General features: G+C 36.0%; 1 pseudogene; it reads left to right on the top strand.

Annotated features, from left to right (window-relative positions):
• Positions 1–25,077, top strand: part of LOC117422086 (kinesin-like protein KIF28) — a 32,016-nt pseudogene that overhangs the window by 4,538 nt on the left and 2,401 nt on the right.

Raw genomic sequence — 25,077 nt, 5'->3', positions numbered from 1 at the left:
TTTAGCTGTCGGCTACAGCACGGGATGAATGCCATTGGTCAGTGTAAAAATTTACGTCGTTAACGCTGTGAAAATGTGTTATTTTAATGCGAGGCCTGACCTAAATGTAAGGGAGTGAAAATCCATATGCAGAATGTGGTCAGGTTAAATTGGTTAATTGATTGCCTATTTAACCTTGCCTGTTTCTACTCTGAGTGTTCTTTTATATATGTGATTAAATCAGCAAATAATTAACCTATTTTTATTCCACTCTAATAAGGTCAGGCCTCCCATTCAAACAACACATTTTCACATGTTTTACTACATTTATGACGTGCAGGGCCTTGGCCTATGACCAAGGCATGTCACAATACAGTATTTCCACTGGCTTTTGTAATAGTTAGCGTTCTCAGTGCATAAGGGTCCACCATTAGTTTACTGATCTCAATATGCCTGTTGGCTGTGTCATCAACATACATCTTACACAGCAGAATTTATTTTTTACGTTTGCATTACATTTGATTAATGACAATTTGTTCACACTTCCTTACTGCATTGAATCTAGTGGATATATATCATAAGAAACTGTCAAGTAGACAGGTTTCTGCTAGTGCCTTCTTCACAGTACCAATTTAAGAACTGTTTAATAAGTACACTTCTTATTAATCATCATCCAATGATTTATCAAGAGAGCGTTGCTATGGTTTCTACAGTACATGCATGTGGCATTGAGCCAAACAAACTTTATTAATGGTGCTAACATCAAAGAACAACATTCAAAAGGTAAACCTTTTAATTTCTTTGGCTACAGAATTTCAACATGAATAAGAAGGACGGTAAGTGAATGTTAAAGATAATTAATTAAAATGTCATTTGAAGCTACATATAGTACCTACTAATGTCCATAAAACAGATATGAATAACATTATATTCACAAAGCTTGGAAGTTAATCAATAAAGTATTCAGTTCTATTTCTGGTAAGATTTAAACATGTTCTAATTGCTATCCATTCTTATACACATTCACAAGGAAGCTAACAGAGAGAGCTATTATATCTGTGGCGTGCCCTTTGTAAAGTCAAAATCCATTTTATGACTTCATGCACAATTGCTAAGATCAATCTATGTGCTGATAAAAATCATGCCAAAGCGCTGTGTCGACACAACAAAACTAGGAATAAATCATTCCCTGGACAAAAGACTCTTTGGTTTACAAAATGTAATGGTTACAAATGGTGCCCCATAGTTTGCAAACTACAGTTATAAATACTTGTCTCGAGCCTGAGCAAAACTATATCTATAACTATAATATATAACTGCAAGTCTATAAGCATTTCTGTAATGCAAGACAGCAAGGAGAAATGCCTCTGACCTTGCTAATAGTTTTTTTTTTCTTCTTTTGCCTTTGGTTCAATAATTAAGGCTGGTTTTGTGTTTATCCACTCATGAGTCCTCCTATACTCTGTCCATAAAGTTAATGCTTTATTGTTTATTGCCACTACCCTTACAGTGCATTGTAGCATTCGCATTCTTTTGACTCTATTCTAGAAGTGTTATTTTCAGTTCTGGGCTGTTAACATGTTAACATGAGTGTTCAGTGCTTGTATTTCTGTATCTGGAAGATTGATTGAATAGTGTCATAAAATACAGAGATAATGTTTGTTATAAAGTGGTGCTGTATTTTTTAAATCTATATTGTACTTTTACTGTTTCTTATCCTTAAAACAAAACTACCAAGATAAAAAACTATAAAGTTAAAATATGTTTGATGGATATTTAATAGCTGAAGCAGATGCTAAATTGTATCAAACTTCAGAGAAAGAAAAATAATAAAGCAAACAGACTCACACTCAAAAATCACCTTACTACAATGTCTAAACAACTACTTCCTGTCGCAGGGGCATTATGGGTACTCTAGTGTAAAAAGCTAAACTAAAAGTAAGTAAAACTATAAATGGTGTACTCTATTGCTGCAGTGAGTTGCCCAATGTTTGCTATTTCTGTTCAGGAAATATTACTGTAGACAGGAGATAACGTTACATTAAAAAAGGTTAAGTTGATTCAATAGCAAATTGACTTGACACAGTTATCTGTGCTTTTAAAATATAAAGGATCAACTGTGCTTCCCCATTGTCTATTTTTAAGCTAAGGCAATGGCTGGTCCAACTTGGCTGAAGCATGGGTAATAATCTCATAGATATACAATCATTAAGTGACATTTCCAGTTAAAAGCTTGGACATTTCTAGCATTCAGCCTATTCAAACACAGGAACTGAAGAACATAACATTGATTTGCTTATTACTTTACTGTCTGTCCCCTGCCTGCTCTCCATACAAATATTAAATCAAAGAACATATCCTATGAACTCTTGGGGAAGCCATGCAACACACTGCTGTTGTAGATTCTGACCCATGTGAGATGTGGCTCTATAATTGTTCGTAAGGAGCCCAAAGATTTTTAGAATGTTTGATCATTGGTTTGCTCCCAGCCTCCCACCTGTTACATTTTGTGCCAAAGTAAATTGCAGTGAGGCTATTAGCTTGCCTTTTGATGCTTGTTAGCTGTATCACATGTTTTCAGTTTAGCAGTGGACAGAAATGACCGTGCCCCTAAAAAGATAACAAGACTGATTGCTGGACGATGGTCAGTCAGGTAAAAACAGAAGTCACATAATAAAGCAGTTGCCAGGCTAATTTGGCAATTGATTATCCAGTTTAACCTGACCCCATTTTCACATGTTTTTTGGCCTAGGGATAAGGACTTTAAATACCGTTGCTACTGTACCTCTACTGAAGTCCTGCACTGGCAATACGTCCAATATATCTCATGTCACACCCCCTGTCATGCTTTAATAATTAATTATTCTATGAGCTTAGCCAATACTTGGTGTGTTAAAGGGTTAACTACAGGTATAAGAGATGAAACTTCCACCACAATAGACTAGGTAAGCACTTAGAGAAGTGTGGAAGTCATAACATTTCAGAAGTGAGTTAGCACAGATTTTCCATTTAAATAGGTGGAACGCTTCCTATAAAATGACTCCAGTGAAAAGCTTTGCACAAAGTGGATGATTGATTATCATTGCAGCTCTGCATGCCTAATCTCTCACCCAGGTTTAAACCAAAGAGCATTGCCTGAAACAGTCTGAGATTGATCTAGTGGATCTGGCTGGCACTGAGAAACAGAGGAATTCAGGAAGCACATCAGACAGATTCAACGAAGCAAGAGCAATCAACCTTAGCCTCACCACACTGGGAAATGTGATCAGGTAACATGGGGCCATGCTGCCTTAATGCAGTATAGAAAACAAATAACATTTACATTTCCCCCCACTTAGTAGCTGCAACTGTCAAAAGTAGTAAATGTGGATGAGAATTATACAGTTTATCAGCCGTTTATTTTACATACCATTGACCCTACTAATAATGCTCTACTATTCTTTCACTCTACTTTATCATCCATAGCTTCAACAAGGTAAAACTTTATGAAACTACACTGATGAAGGCATAGCTGAAATTATTTGTCTATTAATCAACGTGACCTACTGTAGTTTCTTAATGTTTTATTTCTCTCTTAATGGTTCTGCAAAGTGTATTTATTTTGTTATATAGTTAAGCTTATAATACATAAGTCATGAGTTTTTACTATTTGTCTAAAGCTACAGTCAAACTTACTACTATTTATCTGTTTATCCATAGGGTCCAGGAGTATCTACCCATAAACCTTATACTGTATGACTTTGCTCATAGCTACTCTTTAGTTGCTCTTGTCTTTGAGAATGTCCTGGGTTTCCACTGTGTAGGATTGGGGATATATATAATTAAGCTATAATTATTATTATTATTTTTTAAAGCAGCAAGAAATTTAAGTTACTTTTTAAATTATTTTCTTTTTGAGAAAAAAACTAAGTTTACAATGTAGCTGAGATATTGAAATATTTTTTTTTATTTTATAGATGAAATGGGTAGTTATAGAATAAATAGGGTGTACAAAAATAAATCATGATCTTATCCCATGTATTATTCACAGTATTTGGTTTCCAGTTCTTATTTTGTTAATGTGTCCGTTGTAAAAGTCTGGGAATTGTTTAAAGTAACCGTGACTCTTATATACATTTTGCTTCCAGGCATGCATTGCCTTAGAAAAGAAAACCATTTAGTAGATTTGTTTTCATTAGTTGTTTGTGTTATTTCCATGATTTTAAGTTACAGCATCACTCTATTCTCTTTAGTGCTTTGTCAGACAAGGCTTTGGGCAAAAAGATCCATCACATCCCATACAGGAACTCAACTCTCACCAGGCTACTCCACACAGCGCTGGGGGGAAACAGCAAAACCGTGATGGTGAGGAAATACAAGCAGCTGTGTTTGATACCCTACAGTGTCCTGAAGTAACATAAACAGTAGAATGCTTTACCACTTGCCTTCCGAGAGATTACATTTTTTTTTAAATGCATTGATTTGCCAGAGAAAAAGTCATAAAGCAGTGAAAATGTTCTTGCAATAGTTGACTATGAGATATGGTTGGAGCCTTTTGATGTCAATAGTATATCTACTGGTGCTCCACAACAGGTGTGACATACTGTATACCATTCTCTTTCTCTGTTATCTACTGTTGCTACTTGGTAAGTTCAATTGATTTATTTTAAACTTTAAACTTTGGGTGCAATCAGCAACCAATGATTGTTATCAATTAATACAATAAAGAATGCATTGAGAATAGGTCCCTGTTTTCCCTTGATCGAAAGCAAGAGGTATAAAAATGTGGGGCTCCAAATTGGGCAACAGGGCGAAATTAATGTTAGTCATTTACATACAATACAAAAAAATCCTCACACAGCCAAAAAGCTGCCTTGCAAAGCACTCTACTGACAAGAATCTAAAATGGGGCAGAAAACGATTTTTGCTTTGTTCAGCACAAAAAAGTATATCTGTACATATATTAATTTTAAAACTTGTGGCGACTATTATGCTTCATGTTTAATTAGCATTCATCTGTATCTTTTAAGTGCAAATAAGTAAAGACAGTGCCTAGAAAAGTTTCCATCTACTGCTTTCATTATCTCATTTTGACAAAAAAAGTCTTCAGAATAGAATGTCTACTTCCATAGAATCCTAAGTGATTAAAAAAAAAAAAAGGAAAAACTGACATTTGCTGTGGGGTAAAATGTTTTAGGTTAGTGTAAGAAAAATACACTATACACTCAAGAGCTTGGTAGAATGGTAGACTAATCCCTCCTGGTTTGGAGAAAATGTTCTGAAACTTGCAGGAGCTGATCTGTGTCATTCAAGATTAGAGATTAGATATCCCCAATTTACTAAACTCACTCTACCTCTGTATACAAAATGCTGCTGATTATGACTGTTATAGGCTAAGAATTGCTGGCAAACTAATGTAAACTTGTATTTTTTTCTAGATTGCTACAGTAAGCCCTGCACATATCAATTATGAAGAGACTTTGTCAGCTTTACGTTATGCAGAAAGGTATATTTTGTGGGTGTGCATATTTACTTGTACAGTTTATTTATTATGTTTTAATCTAAATAGAAACCAAGACTAGGGATGTATTAGAGTACTGCAAATACTAAGGATATAAACAGCTATAGTATAATGACAGTACTGGAGGGACAGCCTAAATGCTGTCAGCTTCAGAATTCTTTGTGTAACATCCTGAGGTGGGTGGTTTGGCTGGTGTGGAGTGTTCCATTCAGTTAAAATAAAAAGCAGTGAGAAAAATGAGTTTTAAACCCGATTTCCTTGTTCAATCCTCTTTGATACATTATTACAAAACAAGCAACTTTAATAAAAATATAACTGATGTGTTTTGTGTGTGTGTGTGTGTGTGTGTGTGTGTGTGTTTGCATTAAGTAACTGTAGTTATTATTTTTTGTTATTTAGTTATTTTAAAAACAGTGACCTCAGGTGGGGGAAGGATTTAACCATTTATGTAGGACAATGTAAATAATACTATCTAATTAAAATTCATTCTTTGCAGGAATCAAAAACATGACCTTATAAACCAAATAATTCAGCTAAATACAGTTTTGTATGGTCTGTTTTTCAGCTAGGTCTCTAGTCTAAATGATTTATCTGCGACATACTGGTAATCCATCATACTGTATCAACCAACTTGTAAAAAAAGTCCCATTATATTGGAATAAATGCTTTTTGGCTCACCCTTGCAGAATTTGTTTGGTGGTACCGGATATTACAAGCCCCAAAAATTCCATTACATTGAAGCAGGAGTCAATCTTTCTAATGCCGGCCATCTGGCTACATGCAGCAATGAGTTATAAAGATCATTACTACAGGTTGTGCAGAAGTTGTATACACCAGCCCTAGCAATATATGTATTCTGTTTATACTACTATATAAAAAAAATGCTTCTTTCCTTTCAAATCCCATTTCATTAATCTGTAGGCTACATAAAAATATGCCACCTGTCTAAGTCAATCCTGCAATAGTTTCTCTGAAGAAAAAGTTTTTTTTCAAGCATAGATAGCAGCAGAAGAATTTATGAAGAAATAAGGGGTGTTTTATGCAAGCCATACAGATTCCATAAACATTGTTGCTATACAGTATTTATCATGTTGCACTGTACAGTATACACACAGACTGGTCCTAAAAATAGAGATGCTACACAAGATGACAGTCAAGAATAATTATGGGAGCTAAATCCAGCTTTGTTGTGCCAGCTCCCATTTTGACCCGTCAGCCTTTTGTACAGAGTTTCTGTGGGGTAAAATGCTTTGAGTGTCTTTGAGAATGAAAGCAACCCAGAACAAAGCAAGCCACAGGGATTCACTTAGCATGCCCCCACCACCACACTCAACAAAACTCTCTTGCTGGCCAGGGATTCCTCCAAGGTCCATGCCAGAAACTTGTTCCTAAATTACGGGGACAAGCATGACTGGTCGCCCCTAAAATGAGTCAAGTAGTTCTGTTGGGGAGCATTTAATCTGTATTAGTCACATAGGCAGGGAAGAGAAAATGTAGAATTAGTCAAGTTAGAAAACAGGATTAAGAAGTCGGTGAGTATAATGTGTTAAATGTTAACTGTACTTGAGGTGTGTATTTGTGATGATTTCTTTAAGTGGGAATTATTTTCTGGTGCAGTGCTGTTTTTTTTTTATCAGTGTTATCTTTAATTTTAATAATGCTGTTCTTTGGCATTACAAACCGTATCCTCAGAGAACGCACAAAACAGCACTCTTAAAATGATCCAAAGATGTATAAAAAAAAGGCTGCACATTTTTTTTTCAGAGCAAAGAGCATTATGAACAGAGCTGTAATAAATGTGAGTGCTACAGAGAGGCTTCTCAGAGATCTTAAAGAAGAGAATAGCAGGCTGCAGGCAAGAATCACAGACATTGAAACAGCAGGAGCAGTTGAAGAGAGAGGTTGGTGCAGAGGGCAGTGCGTTTCAAAAAAGTTCAAATCAATTCTAGTAACTTCTGTGACAGATTTGAAGGCCTTAGGCACATCTATTGTACAAAATACTTATAAACTATACTGGAGAAATAAAACAACTTTAATAATAATAATAATAATAATAATAATAATAATAATAATAATAATAATAATAATAATAATAATAATCTGGAACATTTGATTGTTTAATTCAGAGACTCTAAGGAGGCTGATTTTGGAGAATGAAATCCAGTTAAGAGAGATACAGAAGTCCTGGCAGCAGAAACTGGAGGACGCAAAGAGGGAGTGGGAGCAGCAGTACAGCACCCTGGCATTGGTGACAGTTACTGTAGGGGTATTTAAAATTGTAATAGTCTTTACAGTTTGAACAAAGCAAATGCACACAAGACATGCTGTATATGTAGTTTTTAAACTTTATAAAGGAGTGATAACCAAGGCTTTTTTGCACACACATTTTTACTAGTGTACATTTTGTTATGGACCAGTGCAATACAATAGACTCAACATTCTGTTGCTTCCTGATACTGAATCCCTTCCTGTGTTGTAGGTCACTCCAATGATCTAACTGCAATCAGGCTACAGGAAGTGATTAAGAACTATAAACAAATAGTGCTGTACCTAAATCTACACCCAGCAAAGAATTAAAAGATTTTAACAGGAGGTCATTGATGGTAATGTTAATAAAATACAATTTGAACATCAGGGGCGGTGGACAAGTGCAGTGGATGTAAAGGTGTTTATGCATTTCAGGAAGAAGAGCTAAAGGCTACCCTCCCTTATTTGGTCAATGTCAGTGAAGATCCCCAGCTGTCTGGAGTTCTGCGGAAATTCATTAAAACTGGTAAGGGACAGAGTAGGATGAAGTCTCTCATTGCGGGGTTAAGGTTATCAGATTACTTGGCTATTTCTTAATTTATAAATGTGTTGTGTTGAATTGTGGTGCTTATGACAGCACAACTCAATGTATCCTTAATAGAAAGTATCACAAGCAATAGCAAAGTGAGCATCCCTACATTTCCTACAAACATGACTCAAGGATATCCTGAAGGGACCAGCCTCTTTATGAAGCAATGCAGTCTTTATGCCCATCCAAAGCCTTCACTTGTGCCTAATTGTTGTCATTTTGTGGACAGCGGCCTGTTGTCCACTGAGAGTTAAACTGAGACCACCCAGTAGATTTTTCTGGTGGCCTGAGCTGGAAGGAACATTAAAAAATGTAATAAGACAGTCCCAAGTGGCTCACCAGATAAAGGCACAACAGTGCAGTGTGCGAAACTGCCAGGGACTGTTTCTACTCACTGCACGACAGTGGAGCCTACTTACTAGGTGCCTGGCAAGTTCAAGTAGAAACCTTCAGGATCTTCCAGGGGCTGGTAGCTTGCTCACGAGATTCTAGGTGCAAAGAGGCAACTGACTTGGGATAGGAAGAAGCCCTTTGACCTTCCGTTGTCCTGAACTGTTGTGGGGGGTTGCTACGATGAGTGAACATAATTGAACATACTAAATTGGGAGAAATAATTGGGTTAAGTTAAATTTTAAAAATAACATATACACAGAGTTAACAACCCATTTATCCTGTAGAGGGGCCCAAAAAAATAATACAGTCTCTAAAACTAGAGGAACTGGTCAACTCTTTTATGCAGTAAAACTGATATAAAACTGCTATTTTTTTTTAAAACTGTTTATTTTAAGAACAAGATACAATTCATTATTATTATTATTATTATTATTATTATTATTATTATTATTATTATTATTATTATTACTACTACTACTACTACTACTAATTAATCATTTAGTAGACACTTTTATCCAAAGCCACTTATAGAGTGGCCACTTACCATGGTTTTACGTCTCATCCGAAGGACGGAGCACAAGGTTAAATGATTTGCTCAGGGTCACACAGAGTCAGTGAGTCAGTGGCTGAGCATGGATTTGAATTGGGAACCTAAGGTAGCAAGCCCTTTTCTTTAACCACGGGACCACCCGTGGTTATAATCTAAGTTATAATCTTCAGAACTGGTAAATAGTACTGATGTTCAGCTAACCGTATTCTTCATCCTAGTGAAAAGGACTATTTAAAGGAATATTTGTGCAGTGTTTATCTAGCCATAACTGACAAGGCTAAAATAATGCATCATAATTTTAGCTCATATTTAGCACATAGCTTTGCAAATATACTTTATCAAAGGATGTGGATGTTCTTTAATTACTTTCACAGTTCAATTAATATACATTACAGAAGTATAGAAGAAGAAAGAGGGAGATGATATTTAAAGGGTTTTCTGTGATGATATCAGAGAGCCTGCAGTGATCTGTGTGCCAGTTCATTTTCTTTCCATTGCCATTTCACACCTCATAATAGGCTATTCATGAAAATGTCACATTTCCTACCTTCACAAATGCTTTGATTTATAAATGAACATAAAGGCAGCTATGTCTGAATCGGGAAACCCATATTAAATAGTTTCCATATCTGTACAGCAGAGTACAGTACAGAGTGACTAAAACTGTATGCTTTGATTTCATTAACAACATATCTATTGAATTCTGTTGATCAGAGCTATGGACTGTGCAATGCTCATTGTTTCAGTGAAAGGGAACTACAACCGGAAATAAAAGTTATTTCTTACCAGAGTAGTCGCTGGTATGTTCACAAAAAAATAATTGCAAAGGTCTTTCAAAATAGTCTTGAAATGATGTGAAAATTAATTAGCATTGTGTAGTCCTCGACAGAGGTTTACTGTGGAACTGGATTCAGAAAAGAATATGCAGCAGTGCAATTATATAATAGGGACACATTTACTGTAAAAAGCAGATTACAGAATTTGCAGAACAATGTTATGTTACACTGCTCAGTTTTACAGAATTTTTGTAGAGTTCTCAGTTGTCTTTAGTACTTTTCACATTTGATAAACGTTTTATTTACTTAAAAAAGATCAAACTCCATGTATTTTTTTCAGTTGAAATGGCCTGCTTGCTTTTCAGAAAATTGAAAACCTCAGACATACCAGAGGAACATCATAGTAATAATATAAAGCATTGTGAATCCATGATCAAATGTGGCAATGGCAAAGCATGGCAAAAGCAAGGTGCATAGTTTTAAAATAACATGCCAAAGACATCTGTAAGAGTACACCAGGTAGTGTCCTCAAGGTACTCACTCAGTAAGCAATAAACTGAAGATCTGAGCCCCCATTCCTCGGTTTTAACCAGGATTGTACACTGCCTACAGTACAATGATTGCATGGCAATGACACATAGACTCCAGCGAAGAATAAAACCTACTGCCTTGAATAAATGCGCATTTTACTTCCAAAGCATTTCAAACTATCTGTCTTCATTATTGTTTTCCACATTCCATTTGTCTGACATTGTCAAAGGCAGATCCCACAGCTGGAAGTTGGCAGGTTAAGAGGTACGTCAAAGAGGAAAATAGCCTAACATTTGTGATGTTGAAAAGCACATCATCATTTTTCATTGTTTGTATTATAGGCATTACGTCTGTAGGAAGGATACCCAGCTCTGAGGAGGATATTGTGATGAAAGGCCTAGGGTAAGTAAAAAATTCAAGAGCCTGACAGGGAGTTCTCAATCTTGTCTGGTTACTCTACACATAAGATTAGAACTAAAATAAAAAAGAATGACAATGTTAAAAAAAAAAAAAAAAACATTATGCATTTCTGCCATTTCTTTCCTTTTGCAAGAACTCTATCTCCCAAAGGCCACTGCAACGTTGCTGTACTTTGACTCTTCTCCAACCAATCACTGCTTTTCCTATCAGTTACGTTTGTTAGTTATTTTACAGTGGAAAAGCTGGCAAGTAGATTAAATATATGCAAGGAGCACTTACCAATTGCTACAAAAAACATGCGTATAAGAAATCAGAAGAATGTTTACCATAATGTTTAAGTCTTTCATTGAGGAAAATACAAATCCTATAAAATTATTTTGTTTGCTGTATGGCCCTATAGTTTTTTTAAAAAATCTTATTATGATGTTTGCAGTCATTCTTATTGTTCAAATACTTTATTTGTTAGATTTACCATCTGATTAATGTGTACTGTTTCCATTACAGTATTCTAGATAAACACGCAGTGCTAGTGAACTGTGATGATAAAGTAACTATGGAACCCCAGAAGGGTGCAAGGATTCTGGTAAACGGAGTGCCGCTACTGACCAGGTCTCAGCTAAAGCATCTAGTAAGTGTCCCAAATATCTTCCCTTTGGGATGGTACTAAGGGTTTTTCCCAATGGCACAATCTTACAAAAGCTGAGCAGGCAAAGCTGAATAGCCAGTATGCTGCAGAAATATTCCATAGGGACCGTTAGTGATCAGAACGTCATTTCAACTTCATTGTTCATGTAGAGTTTTGCAGAAGTTCTCATTATGTGTTGCAAAATATATTTTACTTTACAGGAATAACTTAAGAGGTCATTTATACAATTGATGTTACAAAACTTTAAATAATTTATATATGTTCATGTAAAACTGTATGTGTGAATATTGTAACCCAGTATTATCCATCTATAAATATATGCAAAGTGTGATATACATACAGCCACCCACTGTAATGCACCCTCAGCTGGTCATAGTAATACAATGAATAACTGTACAACAGACTTGGATTCCCATAATCCATAGTTGTCTTGCACAACAAACCCTCTACACACATGCAAAATCATAATGTATTGGAAGAACTCAGTCTTGAGCCATTAGCTGTCAAATACATTTTTAAAAAATTGAAAAGAAAGACAAAAAAAAGAATCCTGTGGTTGTAGAGTTTCCCCATGGACACAATCAACTGGTCCATAAAGGGTTAATTCCAACTTCAGCTGTGGTAACACATTGACTGATGACATCATTAGGGTGAAGTACATGATAATGGATCAATTTGAAAAAGCTACAACGAGGCGCAAATCAGACAAGTTCACTTACAGACCTTCCAGCAGCTAGAATTGATTATATGCCAGCATGATCACATCGATGAGGACAAATAGGTCAAATCAGTCCCTTTAATGCAGAGACAGACACACACAGACATACACACACACAGACAGAACACTCCAACACAGCATTTGTTTGTAGGGTTTAAGTGCTTATAGTACACCCATAAAGTACCACTGATGCCTACAGTCTGAAATTTAAAGTAATCAGAATCTTGCATCTTTAAAATACAAGCCATCAAGAGGGTGATTTTTTGACAATAATTTTACATCCAGTTGGTTTTAGGATTATAATCAGTGTTTGTGACCAAATCCCTTCAATTAGATTAATGGCAATGCAGTGTATGTGTACCATGGGCAAGGGTAGGGCAACTAAAGTAGTATCAGCCATTGATAGAATGGTACCGCAACATTTTCATATATAGGCATACCAATGGTATTAGAATGGTATGAACCAATGCACGCTGATAAGGCCTTATCAGGACTGTGCAATGTTTGTTAAAAATCCATTGCATAAATGCTTGTTATGCTACAGTCAGCTAAGGGTTCGGCCAGGACACGTTTGTAAACGAGATGGCATCTTCTCAAAGGGACTAGCCGAGTAAAACAGTTTACACTATAGATCTATTAAAAGTCATTGTGTGGGTTATTTGGGTGTTTTAGAGGAATGGTTTGGAAAAAAAATTCTTAAACATAATAAATAATCTGCAATGGGCACAGTAAATGTTTACCTGTGAAAAAAAGGATTTTAGGAAATTATAAATTCATAACATAACATAAAAAAATCTATTCTTTCTGTTTAACATTTTATTTTCAGTATCCAGTTATTTTCTCCTGTTTTCTAATTATGTTCCCTCCCCGAAGTTACTCCCCATCTCAGAACTGAAGGTCAGTGAGCCAATCACATCTTCAAACCCAGGTGCTCGACAGCCGATGTCAGATCACAGGGGCATCTAGCCCATAGGGGCTACCGTAGAGCAGCAAGGCAAATTTACAAAACTGTGTTTCTCATTGTTCTCCAACAAACAGGACAGAATTATATTTGGATCCTGTGTGTTCTATCTATTTGTGGGCTTTCCTCAAGAACGCAGCAAAAAAGATAAAATCCACAAGTATGGAAAGGATTTTTTCCTGTCAGAAATTGCCTCAGACAGAGAATTTGCTCAGCTATCTAGATAAGTAAAGTACCATTTGTTGTTCTGATTTCATTAACATGCATTTAAAACTACAAATAGAATTTAGTAACCACTGAATCAAAATTCACACGTCTTAAGAAGCACTAACCAAGATTTTAAAATACATTTTCCTGCCTGCACCAAAAATAACGGATCCCTCTTTATTTCTGTTGAGGATCTTTTGGTTACGCTTTAAAATGTAGATATCTGAAAGACAATGCAGTCATTGAAAAGTTGTTTCTGTTTTCTGGATCCCACTCACTTCATGTTGGCGTCACTGTAAACTCCTCTAATCAATGCAGCTTGCTCACAATGATTACTGGGTTACTGTACACACTGAGTGAGTCTTTTCAAATATCACCTTCTGCAGCCATTATCATGCCCTATCTGACTTCTGTTTTTATTCCGACCACAGAGGTTCTCAAACTGGTGTCTTCAAAGGTTGCCCAGGGTGTCTCCAAGACTTCTATTTTGTTATATATAATTTATAATGTATTGTACAGAAAAATAATGTTATATTCTTTCATCTACAAAAAAAACACTGCTACAGTACAGTTTCTTTCTAGTTTGTGGCTTGTCTTTTCCTCAGTTTTCAGTTTGGTTTCCTTATTCAATTTGAGTTTTTAAAGAACAAAATAACAACTCAAGCGTGCTTAAGACACCTTAAATTATTACTACAGTACTTTGTTGTTCTTGTTTTGTAAAATGAATTGGTGTTTTCTCCATTGGAAGTAAATGCTTAGAGCAAATATACCTTGATTACTGGTCGGGCAGCCCCCTATCAGATCTACAAACTGCAATAAACATTTGCTTCTCTCCATTTTACGGTCAACTACTTTGCATAATGTGTCTACTTTTTTCTCCATAAAGGCTTCAAAAGCCTGGTGAACACCATCAATTCATTCCCTTACTTTTTATATTGCTCTCTATAAACTGCTTTTTATATTTTTATTTATAGAAGAGTCATCCCAGTATATTGTTGAGGGATTTTTAAAACAGACCATTCTATGTGCATTGTCTGATAACCCTTACTGCGTTATGCCATTATATGTATAATGATGTACAACCAGTATATCTAATGGACATATGCCAGGGTTACTATGACACTTTTATCCCATTGAAATGCAGGGTTTTATCACAGATTAAGAGCTTGAATTTTAAAAGTGATGTGCTTTCTTGATGTACACCAACATTAACCACAATAAATCTGTCCCACTCATAAACCTGCCTGTTTGGACAGATGCCATGTCTAGTTTCTCTATAAATGTTAAACATGCTGACATTTAGCAGGCATTTCTGATAAGCAGAAAGAAAACATAGACCCTAACCTGACAAGAGTGTTCCATGACTTCACCACCCTGTTGCCTGTGTTCATGCAAGCTAACCAAATAAGCCAATAACTTGGAAAGGTAAGATGAAAGGCAAAAAACACAGATAACATAGCATGAAAAATGGATAAACAATGTTGGAAAAAACTGTAAACCTGAGTAAAGATCAGTATCAGAAGTTTAAAGAACACAACTGGCCAGGAATAATCTTTTAATATAAATGGTAAACATCAGCTCCTGTGAAAATATATAATTTGCTTTGTAAAACTTTTTTTTTATTTGAGGTTTATTTGACGTCTCTAAACTTTATTTTCTTCCTGAATGCACAAATGTTATGGGCAATGGTGCTGTACTAGGCAGTGGTAACACAGTTTGTAGAACGGTAGCACAGTCTTAAAATATTTTGGCATAGCGATAATATCAAAATGGTATGGGCCAACAATATATTCTACAAGTAATCTATTGCAGTACCATCAGTACCAGTGTGTTGCTGTAGGGGGCAGCAAACTGGTAACTCCCATGAAAAGTAAATGTACGTCAACGGATTGGCTTGACAGTTGTTTGTTCTGATTGCCCACTACTACAGTCCTCAGTGAAACATAACTCAGTGATTGTTGTGTTACAATATGTTATACAGGCAACACAGAACATATTGCCCTTTGCTAAAAGAGCAACTTTAATGGTTCTTTCTATCTTTAAAATGTCTGTCTGTTTCAGAATATTTCCTTTGAGCTGGAAATAAAGCACTTGGCTTTTATGGATGCCAGTGGAGGAGAGCTAGATAAGGAAGTGATTGTGAGGGTGAGAAACACCAATAATCAGGTAATTCTATTATCAGCAAATTAAACCCTGATGAACCACTGTAAATGGTTCCTGAATGATCAACAAATGTAATTTAGAAGTTCCCTCAATTTAAGTTTAGTTTTATAATAGTACCCTGTGGATGGATAGCGTTGCAGTCAAGGCTGGTTACCAGCAGCAATAGCAAATGCAAGAGTCAGCAGAGGCAGCTATGCGCTGTGGAGCACACTTATTTTACAAAACAAAAATATGAAACAAAGAAATCACCCGAGAACAAGCTGTCACAGTGATTGACGCAACCTGCTGCTCTTGCACGCTGAAATGCTGTTTCCCAGCTCTGTTTTAATATGTGCTCAAGCTAAATTGGCAGTTAAATAACTAACTTAGACTGACCACATTCTCACATGTCCCCTCCAATTAGGTCAGACTAAACAGTCCAGCCACCTTCCCACATGGCTAACTTGTCAGTCTTTTGTTGAGTTAACTGGACACTGCAGGGAAATCCTTGTCTAAACCCCTGTGGTATTTTTCAAACTATGTAGGGTCATAAATAAAGGGACAATGAATGTCAAAGTCTTAATCATGATGAAAACAGTACCTCCCATTCATGAAGTATAATCTGCATATTAAGATATTGGTCATATTGTAACTTTAGTAGATTATTACATCCCTAAAAAGGATTTAAAAATATTGTGCCTAACAGACCACACAGCTGAGTCATACTGTATGTCATTCTAGATGACAGGAGCAAAAGCAGTGAGGTTGACTTTGATAGACGTTTTACGCAATACCTACCCCAAGGACAACACTGTAAAATAATTGCTTCAACAATAAGAAAATCACAGTTATCAAACTACAATAATCCATTGGCAACCCTCTTTGTCAGCTGATTAGTGGAGGAGTCAGCAGTATATTGAAAATAAAGGTAATTGGGCCTACACTCAAAAAATGTGTCATTATTTCATAGGACCAAGGCAAGAATGTCTTTTAAAAAAAGTCAAAAATCAATATGTAGTTCTTTGAAAGAAATATGGGTTTTCTTTTTAAAGGTATGGGTTTGGTCAAAGGAGAGGTTTGCTGAATGCATGCTTTTAATGGAATATATGTATAAGAGAGACTCTCAAGAGAACTTACAGCATGATTTCTTCAAGGACCCAGTAGAGAACATCCATCTGGGGAGGTAAGACAAGCTTTCTTACTTCCAGCAGATCAGTAGCATGAAGAAATTGAAAGCTTGATCGAATAGCACCATAAAACAGGAAGATGATACAGGTTATAAAGTGGTGCTATATGTTTGATCGAATTTGCCCCCCAAGAACCTGTTAACTGCTCTATAAACACAAGCTGTCAAATTTCTCGGTTTCAAAAAAGAGGGGCTTCAAATACTGGCTACTTCCCTAAGGGAGATAGCCAGTAAAATATAAACTTTTAAATTAATACCACAGAATGTATATGAAACAAATTAATTTGCAGTAGATAATATTATGACACATGGCTACTCTTAACCATAACATATGGTATTTCATATAGAAAACAAAATAAATACACAAATAAATCATTTGTACCTAGTACAACAGGGCATGTTATAAAAAAAGAAAAGAAAAGCGAGTTTATCTTACCAGATTTTCTGAAGAACAGAAAGTATTCTAATGAAAGGGTGATTCTTACCCAGTTGTAATGTTGCAGTGTCAATCGGAAATATCTCTGAGCTGGTAATGTTAATGTCAGCTCCTTGCAGAACTTCACAAGCATATGCAGTAATTCTCCATTTGGTTAAAAAACTAAAATCCTGGATTATCATACATTACAAAATGGCTTTAAAAGAAATAAACTAACAAAGGTACAGAACAAAAACCTCCTGCTTTGGCTTCTTGAACTTTTACCTTTAGATTTTTAAAGGTACTAACTAAACTTTGGCATGTGTTTTGCATGCAGAACTAATAAAGAAACTACCTGTTGCATTAAAACAACCCTAGCCAGTGCAATTACCTGTTAAAGTAAAGCACACCTGAGAATTCAGCATGGCATGGTTTTCTTCTTTGTTTTTTAGTGCTCAGGTGTGGCATGAATCCTTGGCCTACTGTATGAGGTAGGAAGAGCAAGTCAATGCCAGCAATTCTCAGGGTGATGAAGAGGCGATTGTCCATGTTAAACTACTGCCCTGTAATGCTGATGGAGTGTAAGCTTGTTTTTTAGCTTGTGTTTCTTAGTCAATCATATACCCAATTCTTAGTATGTTATACTATATATATATATATATATATATATATATATATATATATATATATATATATATAAGCAAACATTCATATTAGTATTCATATTGGCTGTTTTCTATAAAAGAGCTGCTGCAATGCAGTGTAGCCATTATATATAGAAAGTATTCTATTTTATGACACTACGACTATGGTTTGTGCAGGCTTGTTGCCAAAAGAGTATAAAACTAGATTAATAGTTACATTAACCGTAAGTTGCATGCCAAATAAAAAAAATAAAAACCTGTCTGACAATATATTCGCATGAAAATAATTCAAGCACATCTTTTTATCAGCACATTAAACACGTGTCCTGAAATAAAATAATATCCTCTTAATTACTGCATTCTGAGGTATGATTCCACTCCAATCACAATGGGAAACTATATGCCTCAAAGCAGTAAATGCAGAGTTTTGAAAATGTCTTGAAAGCAAGGAAAGATAACACCGTTCCTGCCCAGTTTTTCACAGCAAGAAAATTACTCATGTCATGCATTTGCCCACTGTGGAAAATATTTACTCTAAAGGAGGAAATAAAAAGAAATAGCATATATACATCTGCTTTTAGCATTAACACAGACAGACCTGCCCATTGCAAAACGAAGATCAAAGTCGAACTTGCTCCTATCAATACAAAATCCCTGGTACAATGTTTTATGCATGAATGGTTTGTGCCTAATGGAAGTTCCATATTCAGTTTATTTCATACAAACCAAATGGTCTGGATTTGCATAATGTCTTTGCACTGGAGGTTTTGATTTTGACCTAGAAATGTGTGCTGTTGTGTAGTGATCATGTGTTCATTGCTTAGGTAAATCATGTTTGTATGGATATGGAGGTCAGGATGTAGACAGGTGCATCTAGTATTAGGGGTCCACTGAATACTGGAGTAAGAGATGCTATGATGTGATTTTATACACAATATACATTAAACTGCCACTCATGATTTGTGTTCGTCTTGCTTTATTTAGAAACTAGGTCTGTATCACAGCTTTCATCCTTTAGTCTGACATACTGTATATGGTACAGCTATTACATTTAATGATGAAACATCCAGTCAAATATTTTAAAAGCCATGATGTAAACAAAAAGGTCATCAGGTTTCGACTTTGTTTATTCTGTGTTGTTTTTTAACGTTAGGTCATTTGGTTGTAGGATGTCCAAAATGTTTAGTTTAAATCAAATGGTAAAGGCCATGTGTTAGTATGATAAATCATACGCAGAAACAGAGACACAAAGATATCTTGGTATTAGGATTGCCAAAACTCTCCATCATCTATATTTTAATTAAACGCAGTTTATAATTTATTTAGATTGCTTATAACATGATACATCTTATTAAAACACATAGCAGTATGGAGTGATTGGCCAAAAAACTGTAGATTTTCTAGTATACACTGTATGCATGTGGTCACATGACATGTCATGTCATGATCCACTAGTTGTGCGAAGCTAATCTGCAACAATCACGGGAAAGCAGAATGATCTCTGTCACTACACACATGATAGTGCAATCAACTCGTCCATTAATGTGGTGGCTGCATTATTGACCAACGTGCCTATCAAGACAGTCCCCCTTGTGTTCCAGGAATGTTTGTTGAAAACTAAAAAAGGCCAGCATTGGAACAATATTTTTTCTAATAAACAATAAGTGCTCTTCAGCCATTCTTGGCTTTGTGGCCCGCGGGTCCTCCTGCATGTCTGTTTCATGTCTCCTCAGCCCGCTGGGGGAGGAAGCCGCTGTTATTGATCTGGAGGATCTCCTGGGGAGACGGATGGACTTTCAGGTGCAGATTAGTCAGTGTTTGAGAGTGAAATGGATTAAAGAACAAAGCAGCAGGGGCATTCAGATCGGGTGAGGATTTACTTTTATCTGTAAACCAACCAGGATATCATAAAGAGCCTGGAGCATCTGAGGCAATGGGCCAATTAGTTCAAATATGAAGAACATATTGTTTTGATGTTTGTCATCAGGCATTACCTAATCTATGACATAGAGGGCTTAAAATCCCTTTAAATCCTGGTTTCTTGAGAAATGTAAAGAAACTAGGACTTCAAAACAGTATTGTATTAAGCAGCAAGCATTAAAGATTTGATTTTTAAGGATTTACTTTTCTTTTTGTTTCAAGTATAAAATGTATAAAATAGCAACACCAAACATAAAAGCCAGAGCTTTCTGCACATCAAGGTCAGAAGTCAGAGAAATGTTATGATAAAATGTCTTGACACACCAGTCTCACTCATTGTATTTTGGGGGGTTTATTTATCATGACTTTCTCCCTGTCAAAGAAATGTTGATATCGGAATGTCATTATTTTTTAGTCCTATATCTGTATGGATATATAGTTGCAATAAAACTCTCTGCCGGGCACTGATTCATGACAAAACTGTCTTGCTCTGGCAGCATGAAGAAAATCACTCCTGATAGGCTCTTTATTACTCTGCCACAATCTATAAATTATTGAAGAAGTGAAGAACATGGCAAAAAAACCTGTGATACTCTACCCAGAACCAAGAAGTTAAAGGGATTTAGAAATTAAGCAAAATGGTGGTTCAGGCAGGGAACTCACTTTTAATCATAGAACAAACTGTGTAAACAATACTTCCAACTATCGGCATTGAAGAGATTTAAATCTTACCGCAATCCATTACATCCCTCCTGTGTGCCACAGTTCGTCTCCTCCTGCTCCCCAGCCTCCCCTTGCTGTTTGGCTTTGTCTAACGGAGAAGGCAGCTATCCTGCCCCCCTGCCCATGGCTTCCCTATGGTCAGCCTCTCCACTTATCTGTAAGCTCATTTATGGACAGGTGTACCTCAAAAGGCCAAAGAATGTAGTGAACAAATATTGTAATAGTGTTGTCTAGTCTAAGCTTTAATAAATAATCAGAGAAATTAGATTTCTGAATGAACTGGACTAAAAAGTGAAATTTAATAATTGTGTTACATGGAGGTAATAAATATCAATATAATAAAGGGGGGTACAAAACTAAAACAGGTTTACGAGAAACATCTTGGCGTTTTAGTAGACTAGTCACCATCAACAACCAGACAATGTAGGGAGGCAATGAAAAAGGCAAACAGAATGCTGAGTTACGTAGGTAGGTTGAGGGTTAAAAGGTATGAGTTATGAAGATAGGTTGAGAGAACTGGCTTAATTTAGAACCAAAAAATGGATAAGGAAGACTGTCAAGGAGTTAAGGTTAACCTTCGTAAATATTTTTTACAGCAGCACAGAGACCATGGCCAGAAGACACAGTTGGAATTGAGCAGAGGCAGACTTAGAACAGAGGGTAGGAGACACTTTTTGCACAGAGAGCGATGAGTGTATGGAATGTGTTACCAAGCCACATTGTTGCTGCCTAGAACTGACTAGACAAAGTTCTGGGATCAATCAACTGCTAGGAACCGGATGGACTAAATGTCCTTTTCTCATCCGTAACTTTTATTATGTTATGTAAAAGTAGAAAGTTCATTAATGTATGGTACATTTCCGTTGTTAAAATTGGACACCAGCAATGTCACAGTTTGTTGGCACAATTCCTAAACATCAGAGGTTCCTAGTTTGAACAACCAGCTCACATTACATTTTTGTAATTTTGTAATCTGCAGATTTCAGATATATGAGCTCCCAATTGTGTTTTACACAAACAGCAGCTGGGGAAATATTAATCCGATATTAGCCTACTCTGTGCACGTCACCATCCAGCATGTCACCATGGACTTTCTAAACTACTTGAAAACTCATGCCATCATACTGGAGCTCTTTGGACTCCAAGGTCAGTGTACTTTTTTATATATATATATTTCTGAGGAGCTGTGCAAGCACTGTGTAGACTATACACTATCTATAGTGCTCAGTGTATTTTAAATGTATAAATCATTGTGCTGAAATAACACTAATGTGTTTTGGATAGGCTACACATTACATTATTAACAAAAATATAAATCTGTACAGAAAGCCTATACAGTATACAGTAGTAAAATCAAATGAACACCTAGCACATTTTCTTTTTACTTTAGCCTATAGGCTACCGGTATGGTAACACAAAATAAATCATGATGCTAAAATAAAATGTTATTTTAAATTGAAACTAAATGATTTAAGCATTTGTATTATTATTATTATTATTATTATTATTATTATTATTATTATTATTATTATTATTATTAACATGGCAGCCTAGACACAAAGTAGATCATGGTACCACATTGACAAGTTATGATACTTACAGGAGGACAGTCAATTCTTGTTAATATGAATTATAAAGGACCAGCAACACATTTTGCATTATACCATTAATTCGTATTATCATTAGTAGCCTATAAGCCAAATATATACTGTCTGTTTTTATTTAAGTTAGTCAGTGGTGCAGTGCTAAATTGTGCACAATTACAAACCACCTGCACATTAATAGAATAGGTGTGTTTCCTATTCCTATACAGATGCTCAGAATGAGCTGGAGGGGTTAGTGGCAGTGCAGTCTATTGCTCCCAACATGTTGGGGAAACCAGAAATGTCATAGAAATTTGTAAGTAAGTACACCCTGCTTTTAGGGAAAAGTAGGTATTTGGCTGTTTGCCTCAAAAATCCGTTGAGCACAACTGGCAATGCACGAGAAAAAAGCGGACTGGGAAATGCCTGCAACAATTGCGACTGTTTAAAACATGCTGCGACTGTTTAAAATATGTTAACAAACTGATGCAATAGTCGCAATTGCCTGCAGCTTTCATACATCTCGTTGTAGTATTTGAGAACCCTCATTTGCACTATCATGACCCCTTTTTGCGAATTTATGCAGGAACACCCATAATTACATAGTCATCAAAGGCTGAACCACAAAGAAAAACTGCTGCCGCAAAGCATTCCCTAAAAAGTCACAAATAACACTGTGCTTGTCTAGCGAATTTCATCCAAGACTTCCAACTTGTTTGAGATGATTTTGTGACACTTTAATAAACCTACCCCTATGTCTTACCTTTCTACTATTCTTTTAAGGTGAAATAATTTTGATTTCACTTAATTCCTTAGAAATGCATCATCTCTGCTGTGAATTGTAGAATTGTAGTCATGGGCAAGATGTGATCTTTCATTAAACCTGACAAAGAAAATACATTTCCCAGTTTGCACAGTGATAGTTTAAAACCAATGATATCTGATACTATAATAGGTTAAATAATGTTCAAATTTCACCTCAGCAGTGTCTTCAGGATAAATGCACTGCTAAAAGCATGTCACACTGAAACAACTGACATAACCTGAAGAGCAGGGTTTAGATATGGCATCATCCACCCATCCTGATACTAAAGCACATCTAAAACCAAAACAAGAAAGACATGAAAGAATATTGATGAAAAAACACCCCAAACAAGTAAACTAGCACAGTTCTAGAGCTGTCAAAATGTCATTGTTGCTTGATATTACTTTTTACACTGCATGTTTTCAATTTTCTGTTGTTGCTCATGCTGTTTTTGTTGACACAGAGGGCTGTCCTGAAATGGATGCTTCATATGCTGACATCCCGCTTTCTAATGAGGGGACTGTTTTGCTGGACATGTGCTACCAGGACTCCCAGCAATCATGCACATCAACGGTATATAGTTGCTCTTTGCTTTTTGTTATTAGGTGTTTCTGACAATGATAAATCACATTTTTGAGATTGTAAGAGCCTGGAAAAGCACAGTGAAGCATTGCAAAGAGAAGTTAAGGTATGCATGTTTCCACTAATAATTTATTAAATTTAGATTGTTTGGCTTATCCCTTGTCTATTAATACACAGATTTACCATAGAGTGCGTCAGTAATTTATTTGGATAATCTACTACTATACCTACTCAGTTCTAGACCACCCATTTTATTTCTTAGGATGGTAGGGGCATCCCCGTGGCAAGGTGGTGGTCTTTGGTGTATGTCAGAAAAAAATGTTTTTGTTGTTCCTTCATACATTTTAGAATTCTGGCAATGACTTCTCAGAACTTCGTGAAAGATTCTTACACTTGGAATTAGAATGTGACAAGTTGAGAGGAGAAAAACGGGTCTTGAAGACTGTAAACTTTGAAATGAGTGGGGAAATGGAAGAGCGAGCTAGACAGGGTCCAATTCCAGGTAGGTTTAGTGGTCAAAACAAGGAATCAGCCAAGAACAATCCTAGGAGTTGTATGCTTTGAAGTACATTTGTTTATCAATGTTTTATGTATTATTTTATAAAGTGGAATGATTATAGTGTTTTCCCATGTATTTGGGTGTAGTTTGCTCTGAAGACTTGTATCACAGATCCTATGCCACGTGTCTTTAAAGCTTTAGGCCATGGACACATATGTATATTTTTCATAAGGTTGAGGGCATGATCATTTTCTGTCTTTTAATAAGCTTCTCATTCCAAAATGCAGAATAAAATGACGTTAAAATACAGATATAAGAAATAGCACAAAAGCAGAGATTGAGTGAGGATTGCATTGGATAGCGGGGCACAAAATTATTATTTCATTATTCAGATTGAACTCTCCACTGAAACCAGGTTCTGACCACCAGGTGAGGGTCATTGTTGTTGATTGATCTAATTTACCATTCAAAATGAAACAAGTGAAGAAACAGCTGCTTGGATTTGTGATGATTGCTGTACACAGGAAATCCAAGCAGCTGTTTCTTCACTTGTTTCATTTTCTGTGAAGGATAGCAATCATCACAACTCCAAACAGCTGTCTCTTCAGTTGTTTTACTTGGAATGATAAATTAGCCCAATTAACATGAATTACCCTCACCTGTGGGCAGCTTATACGAATAATCGGTTCGTGTAGCTCGAGTATTTGATTGACTTCCCCTACCAATACATCAGCATTGTAGAATCACAGAATATGTTAGCTGCCAGGTCACAGCTTTGAGGACCATATACTGTACCCTTTTTTGCAGTACTTTAGTAAAAAGGAATAACTTTATTCATCTTCACACAAGTAACTCCATCTGTTTCTTTGCCACAGATAATACCTCTATCTCAGAGAAATTATCTAACGACAGACTGAGCGGACGATCTGCCTTTCCGAATTTTGATGCCGAGTTCGCCAAAGCACTAAAGAAGTTTTATTTTGGAATGAATGGCGTAAAAGGAAAACTAAATCTTCTGAAGGAGATACGACCTTTGGTAATTTCAAACAGATTTTCTCTTC

The sequence above is a fragment of the Acipenser ruthenus genome, chromosome 15 (assembly GCF_902713425.1).
Source record: "Acipenser ruthenus chromosome 15, fAciRut3.2 maternal haplotype, whole genome shotgun sequence".
In the NCBI taxonomy this organism is placed as follows: Eukaryota; Metazoa; Chordata; class Actinopteri; order Acipenseriformes; family Acipenseridae; genus Acipenser; species Acipenser ruthenus.
Note: the sequence above shows the minus strand (reverse complement) of the source record. Positions and strands in the feature narration are given on the sequence as shown.